Consider the following 23,239-nt stretch of genomic DNA (forward strand, 5'->3'; position numbering starts at 1 on the left):
CCAGTGCAGATCACTCCGTATCCCAGTGCAGATTGCTCCATATCCCTGTACAGATAAATCTGTATCCCATTGCAAATAACCCCGTATCCCAATACATTTCAAGCCATAACCCAATACCAATCGCTCCGTATTGCAGTGCAGATCACACCATATCGCAGTACCAATTGCTCCGTATCCCAGTGCAGATCACAAAATATCCCAGTACAAATCGCTGTGTATCACAGTGCAGATTGCTCCATTTCCCAGTGCAGATCGTTCCGTTTCCAAGTGCAGATCCCACCGTATCGCAGTTTATAACACGTCGCATCCTGGTACAGATCAATATGTATCCCAGTGCAGATTGCACCGTATCCCAGTACAGATAGCTTCGTATCCCAGTGCAGATCGCTCTGTATCCCTGGGCAGATCTCTCCGTATCCCAGTGCAGATCACCCCGTATCCCAGTACAGATCGTTCCGTATCCCAGTGCAGATCACTCCGTATCCCAGTGCAGATTTCACCGTATCCCAATGCAGATTGCTCCGTATCCCTGTGCAAATTGCTCCGTATCCCTGTGCAGATCTCTCCGTATCCCAGTGCAGATTGCTCTGTATCCCATTGCAGATCACCTCGTATCCCAGTATAGGTCATTCTGTATCGCAGTGCAGATCGCTCTGTATCCTAGTGCAAATCACACCTTATCACACTGCAGATCACTCTGTATCCCAGTTCAGATCGCTCCGTATCCCAGTTCAGATCGCTCCGTATCCCAGTGCAGATCACTCCATATCCCAGTGCATATTTCACCGTTTCCCAGTGCAGATCGCTCCGTATGCCAGTGCAGATCGCTCCGTATCCCAGTGCAGATCTCTCCATTTCCCAGTGCAGATTGCGCCGTATCCCAGTACAGATCACCTCCTATCCCAATATAGATCGCTCTGTATCGCAGTGCACATCAGTCCGTATCCTAGTGCAGATCACTCCGTATCCAGGTGCAGATCACACCATATATCAATACCGATCGCTCCATATCCAAGTGCAGATCGCTCTGTCTCCCAGTGCAGATCCCACTGTATCGCAGTTTATAACACCCCGCATCCTGGTACTGTTCAATCTGTATCCCAGTGCAGATTGCACCGTATGCCAGTAGAGATCGCTTCGTATCCCAGTGCAGATCGCTCTGTATCCCAGTGCAGATCACTACATATCACAGTATAGATCACTCCATATCCCAGTACAGATCGTTCCGTATCCCAGTGCAAATCGCTCCGTATCGCAGTGCAGATCACTTTGTATCCCATTTAAGATCGCTCCGTATCCCAGTTCAGATTGCTCCGTACCCCAGTGAAGATCTCTCCTTATCCCAGTACAGATCACCCCATGTCCCAGTACAGATCACCTATCCCAGAACAGATCAAATCATATCCAAGATCAGATTGCTCCATATCCCAGCAGATTACTCCATATCCCAGCACAGATTGCTACATATCCCAGCACAGATCACGTCGTATCCCAGTAAAGATCACACCGTATCCCGGTGCAGATCACACCATATCCCAGTTAAGAACACCACGTATAAAGGTACAGATGGCCCCATAACCCAGTACAGATCATTCCGTATCCCAGTGCAAATCGTTCCGTATCGCAGTGCAGATCACTCTGTATCCCAGTTCAGATCGCTCCGTATCCCAGTTCAGATCGCTCTGTATCCCAGTGCAGATCAATGCGTATCCCAGTGCAGACTTCACCGTATCCCAGTGCAGATTGCTCCAATCCCAGTGCAGATTGCTCTGTAACCCAGTGCAGATCTCTCCGTATCCCAGTGCAGATCGCTCCGTATCCCAGTACAGATCACCTCCTATCCCAGTATAGATCACTCTGTATCGCAGTGCAGATCGCTCTGTATCCTAGTGCAGATCGCTCCGTATCCCAGTGCAGATCAAACCGCATTCCAGTGTAGATTGCTCCATATCCCAGTGCAGATCACACCGTATCCCAGTACCGATCACTCCATATCCAGGTGCAGATCACTCAGTATCCCATTTCAGATCGCTCCGTATCCCTGTTCAGATTGTTCTGTATCCCAGTGCAGATCTCTCCTTATCCCAGTACGGATCACCCCATGTCCCAGTACAGATCACCTATCCCAGTACAGATCAAATCATATCCAAGAACAGATTGCTCCATAACCCAGCAGATTACTCCATATCCCAGCACAGATTGCTCCAAATCCCAGCACAGATCATGTCGTATCTCAGTAAATTTCACACCATATCCCGCTGTAGATCACACCATATCCCAGTTCAGAGCACCACGTATCCAGGTACAGATGGCCCCATAACCAGGTACAGATCACTCCGTATCCCAGTAGAGATCACGCTATATCCCAGTACATATCAAGCTCAATCCCAGTACCGATCACGCTTTATCCCAGTACAGATCACTCCATACTGCAGTACATATCACGCCCGATCCCAGTACAGGTCACGCCATATCCGAGTATAGAATACACAGTATCCCAGTACAGATCATGTCGTATCCGGGACAGATCACTCCTTATCCCAGTACAGATTGCTCCATATCCCAGTGCAGATCACACCGTTTCCCAGTACAGAGCACACCGTGTCCAAGTACAAATCACTATGTATCCGAGTGTCGATCACAGCGTATCCCAGTGCAGATAACTCCGTATCCCAGTGCAGATCACTCCGAATCCCAGTACAGATCAATTTGTATCCCAGTGCAGATAATCCCGTTTCCCTGTACATTTCAAGCCGTAACCCAGTCACGATCACTCTGTATCCCAGTGCAGATCACACCGTATCCCAGTGCAGATCGCTACATATCCCTGTACAGATCAATCTGTATCCCAATGCAAATAACCCTGTATCCCAGTACATTTCAAGCCGTAACACAGTACTGATCAGTCCGTATCGCAGTGCAGATCACACTGTATCCCAGTACAGATCGCTCCGTATCGCAGTTCAGAACGCTCTGTAACACAGTACCGATTGCTCCGTATCCCAGTGCAGATCACACCGTATCCCAGTACAGATTGCTCCGTATCCCAGTGCTGATCGGTCCCTATCCAAGTGCAGATCCCACCGTATTGCAGTTTATAACACCCCGCATGCTGGTACAGATCAATATGTATCCCAGTGCAGATTGCACCGTATCCCAGTACAGATCGCTTTGTATCCCACTGCAGATCGCTCTGTATCCCAGTGCAGATCACCCCGTATCCCAGTACAGATCGTTCCGTATCCCAGTGCAAATCGCTCCGTATCCCTGTGCAGATTGCTCCGTATCCCATTGCAGATCTCTCCGTATCCCAGTGCAGATTGCTCCGTATCCCAGTACAGATCACCTCCTATCCCAGTATAGGTCGCTCTGTATTGCAGTGCAGATCGCTCCGTATCCTAGTGCAAATCAATCCTTATCGCACTGCAGATCACTCTGTATCCCAGTTCAGATCGCTCCGTATCCCAGTGCAGATCGCTCCGTATCCCAGTGCAGATCTCTCCATATCCCAGTGCAGATTGCGCCGTATCCCAGTACAGATCACCTCCTATCCCAATATAGATCGCTCTGTATCGAAGTGCACATCGGTCTGTATCCTAGTGCAGATCACTCCATATTCCAGTTCATATCACACCGTATATCAGTACCGATCGCTGTGTATCCCAGTGCAGATCGGTCTGTATCCCAGTGCAGATCCCAACGTATCACAGTTTATAAGACCCCGCATCCTGGTACAGTTCAATCTGTATCCCAGTGCAGATTGCACCGTATCCCAGTACAGATTGCTTCTTATCCCAGTGCAGATCGCTCTGTATCCCAGTGCAGATCACTCCGTATCCCAGTACAGATCGTTCCATATCCCACTGCAAATCGCTCTGTATCACAGTGCAGATCGCTCTGTATCTCAGTACAGATCGCTCCATATCCCAGTTCAGATTGCTCCATATCCCAGTGAAGATCTCTCCTTATCCCAGTACAGATCACCCCATGTCCCAGTACAGATCACCTATCCCAGAACAGATCAAATCATATCCAAGAACAGATTGCTCCATATCCCAGCAGATTACTCCATATCCCAGCACAGATTGCTACATATCCCAGCACAGATCATGTCGTATCCCAATAAAGATCACACCGTATCCCGGTGCAGATCACACCATATCCCAGTTAAGAACATGACCTGTCGAGGTACAGATGGCCCCACATCCCTGTACAGATCGTTCCATATCCCAGTGCAAATCACTCCGTATCGCAGTGCAGATCACTCTGTATCCCAGTTCAAATCCATCCGTATCCCAGTGCAGATCAATGCATATCCCAGTGCAGATTTCACCGTATCCCAGTGCAGATCGCACCGTGTCCAAGTGCAGATCGCTCCATATCCCAGTGCAGATCTCTCCGTACCCAGTACAGATCACCTCCTATCCCAGTATAGATCACTCTGTATCGCAGTGCTGATTGTTCCGTATCCTAGTGCAGATCGCTCCGTATCACAGTGCAGATCACACCATATCCCAATGCAGCTCGCTCCATATCCCAGTGCAGAACACACCGCATCCCAGTGCAGGATGCTCTGTATCACAGTGCAGATCGCCCAGTATCCCAGTGCAGATCGCTCTGTATCCCAGTGCAGATCCCACCGTATCCAACCACAGATCACGTCGTATCCCAGTAAAGATCACACCGTATCCCGGTGCAGATCACACCATATGCCAGTTAAGAACCCCATGTATCCAGGTACAAATGGCCCCATAACCCAGTACAGATCACTCCGTACTGCAGTAAAAATCATGCCCGATCCCGGTACAAGTCAAGCCATATCCGAGTATAGAATACACAGTATCCCAGTACAGATCATGTCGTATCCGGGACAGATCACTCCATATCCCAGTACAGATTGCTCCATATCCCAATGCAGATCACACCGTTTCCCAGTACAGATCACACCGTATCCTAGTACAAATCACTTGGTATCCGAGTGTCGATCACAGCATATCCTAGTGCAGATAACTCCGTATCCCAGTGCAGATCGCTCCGTATTCCAGTACAGACCAATCTGTATCCCAATACAAAAAACCCCGTATCCCAGTACATTTCAAGCCGTAACCCAGTGCAGATCGCTCCGTATCCCAGTGCAGATCGCTCCGTATCCCAGAGAAGATTGCTCCATATCCCTGTGCAGATCGCTCCGTATCCCACTGCAGATCTCTCCGTATCCCAGTGCAGATTGCTCCGTATCCCAGTACAGATCACCTCCTATCCCAGTATAGGTCGCTCTGTATCACAGTGCAGATCGCTCCGTAACCTAGTGCAAATCAATCCTTATCGCACTGCAGATCACTCTGTATCCCAGTTCAGATCGCTCCGTATCCGAGTTCAGATCGCTCTGTATCCCAGTGCAGATCACTCCATATACCAGTGCATATTTCATGGTTTCCCAGTGCAGATCGCTCCGTGTCCCAGTGCAGATCGCTCCGTATCCCAGTGCAGATCTCTCCATATCCCAGTGCAGATTGCACCGTATCCCAGTACAGATCACCTCCTATCCCAATATAGATCGCTCTGTATCGCAGTGCGCATCGGTCCGTATCCTAGTGCAGATCACTCCGTATCCCAATTCATATCACACCATATATCAGTACCGATCGCTGCATGTCCCAGTGCAGATCGCTCTGTATCCCAGTGCAGATCCCACCGTATCACAGTTTATAACACCCCGCATCCTGGTACAGTTCAATCTGTATCCCAGTGCAGATTGCACCGTATCCCAGTACAGATGGCTTCGTATCCCGGTGCAGATCGCTCTGTATCCCAGTGCAGATCACTCAATATCCCAGTACAGATCGCTCTGTATCCCAGTGCTGATCGGTCCCTATCCAAGTGCAGATCCTACCGTATTGCAGTTTATAACACCCCGCATCCTGGTACAGATCAATATGTATCCCAGTGCAGATTGCACCGTATCCCAGTACAGATCACTTTGTATCCCAGTGCAGGTCGCTCTGTATCCCAGTGCAGATCACCCCGTATCCCAGTACAGATCGTTCCGTATCCCAGTGCAAATCGCTCCGTATCCCTGTGCAGATTGCTCCATATCCCACTGCAGATCTCTCCGTATCCCAGTGCAGATTGCTCCGTATCCCAGGACAGATCACCTCCTATCCCAGTATAGGTCGCTCTGTATTGCAGTGCAGATCACTCCGTATCCTAGTGCAAATCAATCCTTATCGCACTGCAGATCACTCTGTATCCCAGTTCAGATCGCTCCGTATCCCAGTTCAGATCGCTCCGTATCCCAGTGCAGATCACTCCATATCCCAGTGCATATTTCACCGTTTCCTAGTGCAGATCGCTCCGTATCCCAGTGCAGATCGCTCCATATCCCAGTGCAGATCTCTCCATATCCCAGTGCAGATTGCGCCGTATCCCAGTACAGATCACCTCCTATCCCAATATAGATCGCTCTGTATCGCAGTGCACATCGGTCCGTATCCTAGTGCAGATCACTCCATATTCCAGTTCATATCACACCGTATATCAGTACCGATCGCTGCGTATCCCAGTGCAGATCGCTCTGTATCCCAGTGCAGATCCCACCATATCACAGTTTATAACACCCCACATCCTGGTACAGTTCAATCTGTATCCAAGTGCAGATTGCACCGTATCACAGTGCAGATCACTCTGTATCCCAGTACAGATCGCTCCGTATCCCAGTTCAGATTTTTCCATATCCCAGTGAAGATCTCTCCTTATCCCAGTACAGATCACCCCATGTCCCAGTACAGATCACCTATCCCAGAACACATCAAATCATATCCAAGAACAGATTGCTCCATATCCCAGCAGATTACTCCATATCCCAGCACAGATTGCTACATATCTCAGCACAGATCATGTCGTATCCCAATAAAGATCACACCGTATCCCGGTGCAGATCACACCATATCCCAGTTAAGAACATGACGTGTCGAGGTACAGATGGCCCCATATCTCAGTACAGATCGTTCCATATCCCACTTCAAATCACTCCGTATTCCAGCGCAGATCAATGCGTATCCCAGTGCAGATTTCACCGTATCCCAGTGCAGATCGCTCCGTGTCCAAGTGCAGATCGCTCCATATCCCAGTGCAGATCTCTCCGTATCCCAGTACAGATCACCTCCTATCCCAGTATAGATCACTCTGTATCGCAGTGCTGATTGTTCCGTATCCTAGTGCAGATCGCTCCGTATCCCAGTGCAGATCACACCGTATCCCAGTGCAGGATGCTCTGTATCACAGTGCAGATCGCCCAGTATCCCAGTGCAGATCGCTCTGTATCCCAGTGCAGATCCCATCGTATCCAACCACAGATCACGTCGTATCCCAGTAAAGATCACACCGTATCCCGGTGCAGATCACACCATATGCCAGTTAAGAACCCCATGTATCCAGGTACAAATGGCCCCATAACCCAGTACAGATCACTCAGTATCCCAGTAGAGATCACCCTATATCCCACTACATATCACGCTCGATCCCAGTACAGATCATGCTTTATCCCAGTACAGATCACTCCGTACTGCAGTACAAATCATGCCCGATCCCGGTACAAGTCAAGCCATATCCGAGTATAGAATACACAGTATCCCAGTACAGATCACGTCGTATCAGGGACAGATCACTCCATATCCCAGTACAGATTGCTCCATATCCCAATGCAGATCACACCGTTTCCCAGTACAGATCACACCGTATCCTAGTACAAATCACTTGGTATCCGAGTGTCAATCACAGCATATCCTAGTGCAGATAACTCCGTATCCCAGTGCAGATCGCTCCGTATTCCAGTACAGACCAATCTGTATCCCAATACAAAAAACCCCGTATCCCAGTACATTTCAAGCCGTAACCCAGTGCAGATCGCTCCGTATCCCAGTGCAGATCGCTCCGTATCCCAGAGCAGATTGCTCCGTATCCCTGTGCAGATCGCTCCGTATCCCACTGCAGATCTCTCCGTATCCCAGTGCAGATTGCTCCGTATCCCAGTACAGATCACCTCCTATCCCAGTATAGGTCGCTCTGTATCACAGTGCAGATCGCTCCGTAACCTAGTGCAAATCAATCCTTATCGCACTGCAGATCACTCTGTATCCCAGTTCAGATCGCTCCGTATCCCAGTTCAGATCGCTCCGTATCCCAATGCAGATCACTCCATATCCCAGTGCATATTTCACGGTTTCCCAATGCAGATCGCTCCGTGTCCCAGTGCAGATCGCTCCGTATCCCAGTGCAGATCTCTCCATATCCCAGTGCAGATTGCGCCGTATTCCAGTACAGATCACCTCCTATCCCAATATAGATCGCTCTGTATCGCAGTGCACATCGGTCCGTATCCTAGTGCAGATCACTCCATATTCCAGTTCATATCACACCGTATATCAGTACCGATCACTTTGTATCCCAGTGCAGATCACTCTGTATCCCAGTGCAGATCTCACCATATCACAGTTTATAACCCCCCGCATCCTGGTACAGTTCAATCTGTATCCAAGTGCAGATTGCACCGTATCCCAGTACAGATCGCTTCGTATCCCAGTGCAGATCGCTCTGTATCTCAGTGCAGATCACTCCGTATCCCAGTACAGATCGTTCCGTATCCCACTGCAAATCGCTCCGTATCACAGTGCAGATCACTCTGTATCCCAGTACAGATCGCTCCGTATCCCAGTTCAGATTTTTCCATATCCCAGTGAAGATCTCTCCTTATCCCAGTACAGATCACCCCATGTCCCAGTACAGATCACCTATCCCAGAACACATCAAATCATATCCAAGAACAGATTGCTCCATATCCCAGCAGATTACTCCATATCCCAGCACAGATTGCTACATATCTCAGCACAGATCATGTCGTATCCCAATAAAGATCACACCGTATCCCGGTGCAGATCACACCATATCCCAGTTAAGAACATGACGTGTCGAGGTACAGATGGCCCCATATCTCAGTACAGATCGTTCCATATCCCAGTTCAAATCGCTCCGTATTCCAGCGCAGAGCAATGCGTATCCCAGTGCAGATTTCACCGTATCCCAGTGCAGATTACTCCGTGTCCAAGTGCAGATCGCTCCATATCCCAGTGCAGATCTCTCCGTATCCCAGTACAGATCACCTCCTATCCCAGTATAGATCACTCTGTATCGCAGTGCTGATTGTTCCATATCCTAGTGCAGATCGCTCCGTATCCCAGTGCAGATCACACCGTATCCCAGTGCAGGATGCTCCGTATCCAAGTGCAGATTGCTCCGTATCCCAGTACAGATCACCTCCTATCCCAGTATAGGTCGCTCTGTATCGCAGTGCAGATCGCTCTGTATCCTAGTGCAAATCAATCCTTATCGCACTGCAGATCACTCTGCATCCAACTTCAGATCGCTCCGTATCCGAGTTCAGATCGCTCCGTATCCCAGTGCAGATCACTCCATATCCCAGTGCATATTTCATGGTTTCCCAGTGCAGATCGCTCCGTGTCCCAGTGCAGATCTCTCCATATCCCAGTGCAGATTGCGCCGTATCCCAGTACAGATCACCTCCTATCCCAATATAGATCACTCTGTATCGCAGTGCGCATCGGTCCGTATCCTAGTGCAGATCACTCCGTATCCCAGTTCATATCACACCATATATCAGTACCGATCGCTGCATGTCCCAGTGCAGATCGCTCTGTATCCCAGTGCAGATCCCACCGTATCACAGTTTATAACACCCCGCATCCTGGTACAGTTCAATCTGTATCCCAGTGCAGATTGCACCGTATCCCAGTACAGATCGCTTCGTATCCCGGTACAGATCGCTCTGTATCCCAGTGCAGATCACTCCATATCCCAGTACAGATCGTTCTGTATCCCAGTGCTGATCGGTCCCTATCCAAGTGCGGATCCCACCGTATTGCAGTTTATAACACCCCGCATCCTGGTACAGATCAATATGTATCCCAGTGCAGATTGCACCGTATCCCAGTACAGATCACTTTGTATCCCAGTGCAGGTCGCTCTGTATCCCAGTGCAGATCACCCCGTATCCCAGTACAGATCGTTCCGTATCCCAGTGCAAATCGCTCCGTATCCCTGTGCAGATTGCTCCATATCCCACTGCAGATCTCTCCGTATCCCAGTGCAGATTGCTCCGTATCCCAGGACAGATCACCTCCTATCCCAGTATAGGTCGCTCTGTATTGCAGTGCAGATCACTCCGTATCCTAGTGCAAATCAATCCTTATCGCACTGCAGATCACTCTGTATCCCAGTTCAGATCGCTCCGTATCCCAGTTCAGATCGCTCCGTATCCCAGTGCAGATCACTCCATATCCCAGTGCATATTTCACCGTTTCCTAGTGCAGATCGCTCCGTATCCCAGTGCAGATCGCTCCATATCCCAGTGCAGATCTCTCCATATCCCAGTGCAGATTGCGCCGTATCCCAGTACAGATCACCTCCTATCCCAATATAGATCGCTCTGTATCGCAGTGCACATCGGTCCGTATCCTAGTGCAGATCACTCCATATTCCAGTTCATATCACACCGTATATCAGTACCGATCGCTGCGTATCCCAGTGCAGATCGCTCTGTATCCCAGTGCAGATCCCACCATATCACAGTTTATAACACCCCACATCCTGGTACAGTTCAATCTGTATCCAAGTGCAGATTGCACCGTATCACAGTGCAGATCACTCTGTATCCCAGTACAGATCGCTCCGTATCCCAGTTCAGATTTTTCCATATCCCAGTGAAGATCTCTCCTTATCCCAGTACAGATCACCCCATGTCCCAGTACAGATCACCTATCCCAGAACACATCAAATCATATCCAAGAACAGATTGCTCCATATCCCAGCAGATTACTCCATATCCCAGCACAGATTGCTACATATCTCAGCACAGATCATGTCGTATCCCAATAAAGATCACACCGTATCCCGGTGCAGATCACACCATATCCCAGTTAAGAACATGACGTGTCGAGGTACAGATGGCCCCATATCTCAGTACAGATCGTTCCATATCCCACTTCAAATCACTCCGTATTCCAGCGCAGATCAATGCGTATCCCAGTGCAGATTTCACCGTATCCCAGTGCAGATCGCTCCGTGTCCAAGTGCAGATCGCTCCATATCCCAGTGCAGATCTCTCCGTATCCCAGTACAGATCACCTCCTATCCCAGTATAGATCACTCTGTATCGCAGTGCTGATTGTTCCGTATCCTAGTGCAGATCGCTCCGTATCCCAGTGCAGATCACACCGTATCCCAGTGCAGGATGCTCTGTATCACAGTGCAGATCGCCAGTATCCCAGTGCAGATCGCTCTGTATCCCAGTGCAGATCCCATCGTATCCAACCACAGATCACGTCGTATCCCAGTAAAGATCACACCGTATCCCGGTGCAGATCACACCATATGCCAGTTAAGAACCCCATGTATCCAGGTACAAATGGCCCCATAACCCAGTACAGATCACTCCGTATCCCAGTAGAGATCACCCTATATCCCACTACATATCACGCTCGATCCCAGTACAGATCATGCTTTATCCCAGTACAGATCACTCTGTACTGCAGTACAAATCACGCCCGATCCCGGTACAAGTCAAGCCATATCAGAGTATAGAATACGCAGTATCCCAGTACAGATCATGTCGTATCCGGGAGAGATCACTCCATACCCCAGTACAGATTGCTCCATATCCCAATGCAGATCACACCGTTTCCCAATACAGATCACACCGTATCCTAGTACAAATCACTTGGTATCCGAGTGTCAATCACAGCGTATCCCAGTGCAGATAACTCTGTATCCCAGTGCAGATCGCTCCGTACTCCAGTACAGATCAATCTGTATCCCAATACAAAAAACCTCGTATCCCAGTACATTTCAAGCCGTAACCCAGTGCAGATCGCTCCGTATCCCAGTGCAGATCGCTCCGTATCCGAGAGCAGATTGCTCCGTATCCCTGTGCAGGTTGCTCCGTATCCTACTGCAGATCTCTCCGTATCCAAGTGCAGATTGCTCCGTATCCCAGTACAGATCACCTCCTATCCCAGTATAGGTCGCTCTGTATCGCAGTGCAGATCGCTCCGTATCCTAGTGCAAATCAATCCTTATCGCACTGCAGATCACTCTGCATCCCAGTTCAGATCGCTCCGTATCCCAGTTCAGATCGCTCTGTATCCCAGTGCAGATCACTCCATATCCCAGTGCATATTTCACGGTTTCCCACTGCAGATCGCTCCGTATCCCAGTGCAGATCGCTCCGTATCCCAGTGCAGATCTCTCCATATCCCAGCGCAGATTGCGCCGTATCCCAGTACAGATCACCTCCTATCCCAATATAGATCGCTCTGTATAGCAGTGCGCATCGGTCCGTATCCTAGTGCAGATCACTCCGTATCCCAGTTCATATCACACCGTACATCACTACCGATCGCTGCGTGTCCCAGTGCAGATCACACCGTATCCCAGTACCGATCGCTCCGTATCCCAGTGCAGAATGCACCGCATCCCAGTGGAGGACGCTCTGTATCACAGTGCAGATCGCCCTGTATCCCAGTGCAGATCCCACCATATCCTACCACAGATCACGTCGTATCCCAGTAAAGATCACAACGTATCTTGGTGCAGATCACACCATATCCCAGTTAAGAACCCCATGTATCCAGGTACAAATGGCCCCATAACCCAGTACAGATCACTCCGTATCCCAGTAGAGTTCACCCTATATCCCACTACATATCACGCTCGATCCCAGTACAGATCATGCTTTATCCCAGTACAGATCACTCCGTACTGCAGTACAAATCACGCCCGATCCCAATACAAGTCAAGCCATATCCGAGTATAGAATACGCAGTATCCCAGTACAGATCATGTCGTATCCGGGACAGATCACTCCATATTCCAGTACAGATTACTCCATATCCCAGTGCAGATCACACCGTGTCCTAGTACAAATCATTTGGTATCCGAGTGTCAATCACAGCATATCCCAGTGCAGATAACTCCGTATCCCAGTGCAGATCGATCCGTATTCCAGTACAGATCAATCTGTATCCCAATACAAAAAACCTCATATCCCAGTACATTTCAAGCCGTTACCCAGTGCAGATCGCTCCGTATCCCAGTGCAGATCGCTCCATATCCCAGTGCAGATCTCTCCATATCCCAGTGCAGATTGCGCCGTATACCAGTACAGATCACCTCCTATCCCAATATAGATCGCTCTGTATCGCAGTGCACATCGGTCCGTATCCTAGTGCAGATCACTCCATATTCCAGTTCATATCACACCGTATATCAGTACCGATCGCTAGGTATCCCAGTGCAGATCGCTCCGTATCCCAGTGCAGATCCCACCATATCACAGTTTATAACACCCCGCATCCTGGTACAGTTCAATCTGTATCCAAGTGCAGATTGCACCGTATCCCAGTACAGATCGCTTCGTATCCCAGTGCAGATCGCTCTGTATCCCAGTGCAGATCACTCCGTATCCCAGTACAGATCGTTCCGTATCCCACTGCAAATCGCTCCGTATCACAGTGCAGATCACTCTGTATCCCAGTACAGATCGCTCCATATCCCAGTTCAGATTTTTCCATATCCCAGTGAAGATCTCTCCTTATCCCAGTACAGATCACCCCATGTCCCAGTACAGATCACCTATCCCAGAACAGATCAAATCATATCCAAGAACAGATTGCTCCATATCCCAGCAGATTACTCCATATCCCAGCACAGATTGCTACATATCTCAGCACAGATCATGTCGTATCCCAATAAAGATCACACCGTATCCCGGTGCAGATCACACCATATCCCAGTTAAGAACATGACGTGTCGAGGTACAGATGGCCCCATATCTCAGTACAGATCGTTCCATATCCCAGTTCAAATCACTCCGTATTCCAGCGCAGAGCAATGCGTATCCCAGTGCAGATTTCACCGTATCCCAGTGCAGATCGCACCGTGTCCAAGTGCAGATCGCTCCATATCCCAGTGCAGATCTCTCCGTATCCCAGTACAGATCACCTCCTATCCCAGTATAGATCACTCTGTATCGCAGTGCTGATTGTTCCATATCCTAGTGCAGATCGCTCCGTATCCCAGTGCAGATCACACCGTATCCCAGTGCAGGATGCTCCGTATCCAAGTGCAGATTGCTCCGTATCCCAGTACAGATCACCTCCTATCCCAGTATAGGTCGCTCTGTATCGCAGTGCAGATCGCTCTGTATCCTAGTGCAAATCAATCCTTATCGCACTGCAGATCACTCTGCATCCAAGTTCAGATCGCTCCGTATCCCAGTTCAGATCGCTCTGTATCCCAGTGCAGATCACTCCATATCCCAGTGAATATTTCACGGTTTCCCACTGCAGATCGCTCCGTATCCCAGTGCAGATCGCTCCGTATCCCAGTGCAGATCTCTCCATATCCCAGCGCAGATTGCGCCGTATCCCAGTACAGATCAATCTGTATCCCAATACAAAAAACCTCATATCCCAGTACATTTCAAGCCGTTACCCAGTGCAGATCGCTCCGTATCCCAGTGCAGATCGCTCCGTATCCCAGAGCAGATTGCTCCGTAACCCTGTGCAGATTGCTCCGTATCCTACTGCAGATCTCTCCGTATCCAAGTGCAGATTGCTCCGTATCCCAGTACAGATCACCTGCTATCCCAGTATGGGTCGCTCTGTATTGCAGTGCAGATCACTCCGTATCCTAGTGCAAATCAATCCTTATCGCACTGCAGATCACTCTGTATCCCAGTTCAGATCGCTCCGTATCCCAGTTCAGATCGCTCTGTATCCCAGTGCAGATCACTCCATATCCCAGTGCATATTTCACCGTTTCCTAGTGCAGATCGCTCCGTATCCCAGTGCAGATCGCTCCATATCCCAGTGCAGATCTCTCCATATCCCAGTGCAGATTGCGCCGTATCCCAGTACAGATCACCTCCTATCCCAATATAGATCGCTCTGTATCGCAGTGCACATCGGTCCGTATCCTAGTGCAGATCACTCCATATTCCAGTTCATATCACACCGTATATCAGTACCGATCGCTGCGTATCCCAGTGCAGATCGCTCTGTATCCCAGTGCAGATCCCACCATATCACAGTTTATAACACCCCGCATCCTGGTACAGTTCAATCTGTATCCAAGTGCAGATTGCACCGTATCCCAGTACAGATCGCTTCGTATCCCAGTGCAGATCGCTCTGTATCCCAGTGCAGATCACTCCGTATCCCAGTACAGATCGTTCCGTATCCCACTGCAAATCGTTCCGTATCACAGTGCAGATCACTCTGTATCCCAGTACAGATCGCTCCGTATCCCAGTTCAGATTTTTCCATATCCCAGTGAAGATCTCTCCTTATCCCAGTACAGATCACCCCATGTCCCAGTACAGATCACCTATCCCAGAACAGATCAAATCATATCCAAGAACAGATTGCTCCATATCCCAGCAGATTACTCCATATCCCAGCACAGATTGCTACATATCTCAGCACAGATCATGTCGTATCCCAATAAAGATCACACCATATCCCAGTTAAGAACATGACGTGTCGAGGTACAGATGGCCCCATATCTCAGTACAGATCGTTCCATATCCCACTTCAAATTGCTCCGTATTCCAGCGCAGATCAATGCGTATCCCAGTGCAGATTTCACCGTATCCCAGTGCAGATCGCTCCGTGTCCAAGTGCAGATCGCTCCATATCCCAGTGCAGATCTCTCCGTATCCCAGTACAGATCACCTCCTATCCCAGTATAGATCACTCTGTATCGCAGTGCTGATTGTTCCGTATCCTAGTGCAGATCGCTCCGTATCCCAGTGCAGATCACACCGTATCCCAGTGCAGGATGCTCTGTATCACAGTGCAGATCGCCCAGTATCCCAGTGCAGATCGCTCTGTATCCCAGTGCAGATCCCATCGTATCCAACCACAGATCACGTCGTATCCCAGTAAAGATCACACCGTATCCCGGTGCAGATCACACCATATGCCAGTTAAGAACCCCATGTATCCAGATACAAATGGCCCCATAACCCAGTACAGATCACTCCGTATCCCAGTAGAGATCACCCTATATCCCACTACATATCACGCTCGATCCCAGTACAGATCATGCTTTATCCCAGTACAGATCACTCTGTACTGCAGTACAAATCATGCCCGATCCCGGTACAAGTCAAGCCATATCAGAGTATAGAATACGCAGTATCCCAGTACAGATCATGTCGTATCCGGGAGAGATCACTCCATACCCCAGTACAGATTGCTCCATATCCCAATGCAGATCACACCGTTTCCCAATACAGATCACACCGTATCCTAGTACAAATCACTTGGTATCCGAGTGTCAATCACAGCGTATCCCAGTGCAGATAACTCTGTATCCCAGTGCAGATCGCTCCGTACTCCAGTACAGATCAATCTGTATCCCAATACAAAAAACCTCGTATCCCAGTACATTTCAAGCCGTAACCCAGTGCAGATCGCTCCGTATCCCAGTGCAGATCGCTCCGTATCCGAGAGCAGATTGCTCCGTATCCCTGTGCAGGTTGCTCCGTATCCTACTGCAGATCTCTCCGTATCCAAGTGCAGATTGCTCCGTATCCCAGTACAGATCACCTCCTATCCCAGTATAGGTCGTTCTGTATCGCAGTGCAGATCGCTCCGTATCCTAGTGCAAATCAATCCTTATCGCACTGCAGATCACTCTGCATCCCAGTTCAGATCGCTCCGTATCCCAGTTCAGATCGCTCTGTATCCCAGTGCAGATCACTCCATATCCCAGTGCATATTTCACGGTTTCCCACTGCAGATCGCTCCGTATCCCAGTGCAGATCGCTCCGTATCCCAGTGCAGATCTCTCCATATCCCAGCGCAGATTGCGCCGTATCCCAGTACAGATCACCTCCTATCCCAATATAGATCGCTCTGTATAGCAGTGCGCATCGGTCCGTATCCTAGTGCAGATCACTCCGTATCCCAGTTCATATCACACCGTACATCACTACCGATCGCTGCGTGTCCCAGTGCAGATCACACCGTATCCCAGTACCGATCGCTCCGTATCCCAGTGCAGAATGCACCGCATCCCAGTGGAGGACGCTCTGTATCACAGTGCAGATCGCCCTGTATCCCAGTGCAGATCCCACCATATCCTACCACAGATCACGTCGTATCCCAGTAAAGATCACAACGTATCTTGGTGCAGATCACACCATATCCCAGTTAAGAACCCCATGTATCCAGGTACAAATGGCCCCATAACCCAGTACAGATCACTCCGTATCCCAGTAGAGTTCACCCTATATCCCACTACATATCACGCTCGATCCCAGTACAGATCATGCTTTATCCCAGTACAGATCACTCCGTACTGCAGTACAAATCACGCCCGATCCCAATACAAGTCAAGCCATATCCGAGTATAGAATACGCAGTATCCCAGTACAGATCATGTCGTATCCGGGACAGATCACTCCATATTCCAGTACAGATTACTCCATATCCCAGTGCAGATCACACCGTGTCCTAGTACAAATCATTTGGTATCCGAGTGTCAATCACAGCATATCCCAGTGCAGATAACTCCGTATCCCAGTGCAGATCGATCCGTATTCCAGTACAGATCAATCTGTATCCCAATACAAAAAGCCTCATATCCCAGTACATTTCAAGCCGTTACCCAGTGCAGATCGCTCCGTATCCCAGTGCAGATCGCTCCATATCCCAGTGCAGATCTCTCCATATCCCAGTGCAGATTGCGCCGTATACCAGTACAGATCACCTCCTATCCCAATATAGATCGCTCTGTATCGCAGTGCACATCGGTCCGTATCCTAGTGCAGATCACTCCATATTCCAGTTCATATCACACCGTATATCAGTACCGATCGCTAGGTATCCCAGTGCAGATCGCTCTGTATCCCAGTGCAGATCCCACCATATCACAGTTTATAACACCCCGCATCCTGGTACAGTTCAATCTGTATCCAAGTGCAGATTGCACCGTATCCCAGTACAGATCACTTCGTATCCCAGTGCAGATCGCTCTGTATCCCAGTGCAGATCACTCCGTATCCCAGTACAGATCGTTCCGTATCCCACTGCAAATCGCTCCGTATCACAGTGCAGATCACTCTGTATCCCAGTACAGATCGCTCCATATCCCAGTTCAGATTTTTCCATATCCCAGTGAAGATCTCTCCTTATCCCAGTACAGATCACCCCATGTCCCAGTACAGATCACCTATCCCAGAACACATCAAATCATATCCAAGAACAGATTGCTCCATATCCCAGCAGATTACTCCATATCCCAGCACAGATTGCTACATATCTCAGCACAGATCATGTCGTATCCCAATAAAGATCACACCGTATCCCGGTGCAGATCACACCATATCCCAGTTAAGAACATGACGTGTCGAGGTACAGATGGCCCCATATCTCAGTACAGATCGTTCCATATCCCAGTTCAAATCACTCCGTATTCCAGCGCAGAGCAATGCGTATCCCAGTGCAGATTTCACCGTATCCCAGTGCAGATCGCACCGTGTCCAAGTGCAGATCGCTCCATATCCCAGTGCAGATCTCTCCGTATCCCAGTACAGATCACCTCCTATCCCAGTATAGATCACTCTGTATCGCAGTGCTGATTGTTCCATATCCTAGTGCAGATCGCTCCGTATCCCAGTGCAGATCACACCGTATCCCAGTGCAGGATGCTCCGTATCCAAGTGCAGATTGCTCCGTATCCCAGTACAGATCACCTCCTATCCCAGTATAGGTCGCTCTGTATCGCAGTGCAGATCGCTCTGTATCCTAGTGCAAATCAATCCTTATCGCACTGCAGATCACTCTGCATCCAAGTTCAGATCGCTCCGTATCCCAGTTCAGATCGCTCTGTATCCCAGTGCAGATCACTCCATATCCCAGTGAATATTTCACGGTTTCCCACTGCAGATCGCTCCGTATCCCAGTGCAGATCGCTCCGTATCCCAGTGCAGATCTCTCCATATCCCAGCGCAGATTGCGCCGTATCCCAGTACAGATCAATCTGTATCCCAATACAAAAAACCTCATATCCCAGTACATTTCAAGCCGTTACCCAGTGCAGATCGCTCCGTATCCCAGTGCAGATCGCTCCGTATCCCAGAGCAGATTGCTCCGTATCCCTGTGCAGATTGCTCCGTATCCTACTGCAGATCTCTCCGTATCCAAGTGCAGATTGCTCCGTATCCCAGTACAGATCACCTGCTATCCCAGTATGGGTCGCTCTGTATTGCAGTGCAGATCACTCCGTATCCTAGTGCAAATCAATCCTTATCGCACTGCAGATCACTCTGTATCCCAGTTCAGATCGCTCCGTATCCCAGTTCAGATCGCTCTGTATCCCAGTGCAGATCACTCCATATCCCAGTGCATATTTCACCGTTTCCTAGTGCAGATCGCTCCGTATCCCAGTGCAGATCGCTCCATATCCCAGTGCAGATCTCTCCATATCCCAGTGCAGATTGCGCCGTATCCCAGTACAGATCACCTCCTATCCCAATATAGATCGCTCTGTATCGCAGTGCACATCGGTCCGGTATCCTAGTGCAGATCACTCCATATTCCAGTTCATATCACACCGTATATCAGTACCGATCGCTGCGTATCCCAGTGCAGATCGCTCTGTATCCCAGTGCAGATCCCACCATATCACAGTTTATAACACCCCGCATCCTGGTACAGTTCAATCTGTATCCAAGTGCAGATTGCACCGTATCCCAGTACAGATCGCTTCGTATCCCAGTGCAGATCGCTCTGTATCCCAGTGCAGATCACTCCGTATCCCAGTACAGATCGTTCCGTATCCCACTGCAAATCGCTCCGTATCACAGTGCAGATCACTCTGTATCCCAGTACAGATCGCTCCGTATCCCAGTTCAGATTTTTCCATATCCCAGTGAAGATCTCTCCTTATCCCAGTACAGATCACCCCATGTCCCAGTACAGATCACCTATCCCAGAACAGATCAAATCATATCCAAGAACAGATTGCTCCATATCCCAGCAGATTACTCCATATCCCAGCACAGATTGCTACATATCTCAGCACAGATCATGTCGTATCCCAATAAAGATCACACCATATCCCAGTTAAGAACATGACGTGTCGAGGTACAGATGGCCCCATATCTCAGTACAGATCGTTCCATATCCCACTTCAAATTGCTCCGTATTCCAGCGCAGATCAATGCGTATCCCAGTGCAGATTTCACCGTATCCCAGTGCAGATCGCTCCGTGTCCAAGTGCAGATCGCTCCATATCCCAGTGCAGATCTCTCCGTATCCCAGTACAGATCACCTCCTATCCCAGTATAGATCACTCTGTATCGCAGTGCTGATTGTTCCGTATCCTAGTGCAGATCGCTCCGTATCCCAGTGCAGATCACACCGTATCCCAGTGCAGGATGCTCTGTATCACAGTGCAGATCGCCCAGTATCCCAGTGCAGATCGCTCTGTATCCCAGTGCAGATCCCATCGTATCCAACCACAGATCACGTCGTATCCCAGTAAAGATCACACCGTATCCCGGTGCAGATCACACCATATGCCAGTTAAGAACCCCATGTATCCAGGTACAAATGGCCCCATAACCCAGTACAGATCACTCAGTATCCCAGTAGAGATCACCCTATATCCCACTACATATCACGCTCGATCCCAGTACAGATCATGCTTTATCCCAGTACAGATCACTCTGTACTGCAGTACAAATCACGCCCGATCCCGGTACAAGTCAAGCCATATCAGAGTATAGAATACGCAGTATCCCAGTACAGATCATGTCGTATCCGGGAGAGATCACTCCATACCCCAGTACAGATTGCTCCATATCCCAATGCAGATCACACCGTTTCCCAATACAGATCACACCGTATCCTAGTACAAATCACTTGGTATCCGAGTGTCAATCACAGCGTATCCCAGTGCAGATAACTCTGTATCCCAGTGCAGATCGCTCCGTACTCCAGTACAGATCAATCTGTATCCCAATACAAAAAACCTCGTATCCCAGTACATTTCAAGCCGTAACCCAGTGCAGATCGCTCCGTATCCCAGTGCAGATCGCTCCGTATCCGAGAGCAGATTGCTCCGTATCCCTGTGCAGGTTGCTCCGTATCCTACTGCAGATCTCTCCGTATCCAAGTGCAGATTGCTCCGTATCCCAGTACAGATCACCTCCTATCCCAGTATAGGTCGCTCTGTATCGCAGTGCAGATCGCTCCGTATCCTAGTGCAAATCAATCCTTATCGCACTGCAGATCACTCTGCATCCCAGTTCAGATCGCTCCGTATCCCAGTTCAGATCGCTCTGTATCCCAGTGCAGATCACTCCATATCCCAGTGCATATTTCACGGTTTCCCACTGCAGATCGCTCCGTATCCCAGTGCAGATCGCTCCGTATCCCAGTGCAGATCTCTCCATATCCCAGCGCAGATTGCGCCGTATCCCAGTACAGATCACCTCCTATCCCAATATAGATCGCTCTGTATAGCAGTGCGCATCGGTCCGTATCCTAGTGCAGATCACTCCGTATCCCAGTTCATATCACACCGTACATCACTACCGATCGCTGCGTGTCCCAGTGCAGATCACACCGTATCCCAGTACCGATCGCTCCGTATCCCAGTGCAGAATGCACCGCATCCCAGTGGAGGACGCTCTGTATCACAGTGCAGATCGCCCTGTATCCCAGTGCAGATCCCACCATATCCTACCACAGATCACGTCGTATCCCAGTAAAGATCACAACGTATCTTGGTGCAGATCACACCATATCCCAGTTAAGAACCCCATGTATCCAGGTACAAATGGCCCCATAACCCAGTACAGATCACTCCGTATCCCAGTAGAGTTCACCCTATATCCCACTACATATCACGCTCGATCCCAGTACAGATCATGCTTTATCCCAGTACAGATCACTCCGTACTGCAGTACAAATCACGCCCGATCCCAATACAAGTCAAGCCATATCCGAGTATAGAATACGCAGTATCCCAGTACAGATCATGTCGTATCCGGGACAGATCACTCCATATTCCAGTACAGATTACTCCATATCCCAGTGCAGATCACACCGTGTCCTAGTACAAATCATTTGGTATCCGAGTGTCAATCACAGCATATCCCAGTGCAGATAACTCCGTATCCCAGTGCAGATCGATCCGTATTCCAGTACAGATCAATCTGTATCCCAATACAAAAAGCCTCATATCCCAGTACATTTCAAGCCGTTACCCAGTGCAGATCGCTCCGTATCCCAGTGCAGATCGCTCCATATCCCAGTGCAGATCTCTCCATATCCCAGTGCAGATTGCGCCGTATACCAGTACAGATCACCTCCTATCCCAATATAGATCGCTCTGTATCGCAGTGCACATCGGTCCGTATCCTAGTGCAGATCACTCCATATTCCAGTTCATATCACACCGTATATCAGTACCGATCGCTAGGTATCCCAGTGCAGATCGCTCTGTATCCCAGTGCAGATCCCACCATATCACAGTTTATAACACCCCGCATCCTGGTACAGTTCAATCTGTATCCAAGTGCAGATTGCACCGTATCCCAGTACAGATCACTTCGTATCCCAGTGCAGATCGCTCTGTATCCCAGTGCAGATCACTCCGTATCCCAGTACAGATCGTTCCGTATCCCACTGCAAATCGCTCCGTATCACAGTGCAGATCACTCTGTATCCCAGTACAGATCGCTCCATATCCCAGTTCAGATTTTTCCATATCCCAGTGAAGATCTCTCCTTATCCCAGTACAGATCACCCCATGTCCCAGTACAGATCACCTATCCCAGAACACATCAAATCATATCCAAGAACAGATTGCTCCATATCCCAGCAGATTACTCCATATCCCAGCACAGATTGCTACATATCTCAGCACAGATCATGTCGTATCCCAATAAAGATCACACCGTATCCCGGTGCAGATCACACCATATCCCAGTTAAGAACATGACGTGTCGAGGTACAGATGGCCCCATATCTCAGTACAGATCGTTCCATATCCCAGTTCAAATCACTCCGTATTCCAGCGCAGAGCAATGCGTATCCCAGTGCAGATTTCACCGTATCCCAGTGCAGATCGCACCGTGTCCAAGTGC

The sequence above is a fragment of the Carcharodon carcharias genome (genome assembly GCF_017639515.1).
Source record: "Carcharodon carcharias isolate sCarCar2 chromosome 29 unlocalized genomic scaffold, sCarCar2.pri SUPER_29_unloc_1, whole genome shotgun sequence".
In the NCBI taxonomy this organism is placed as follows: Eukaryota; Metazoa; Chordata; class Chondrichthyes; order Lamniformes; family Lamnidae; genus Carcharodon; species Carcharodon carcharias.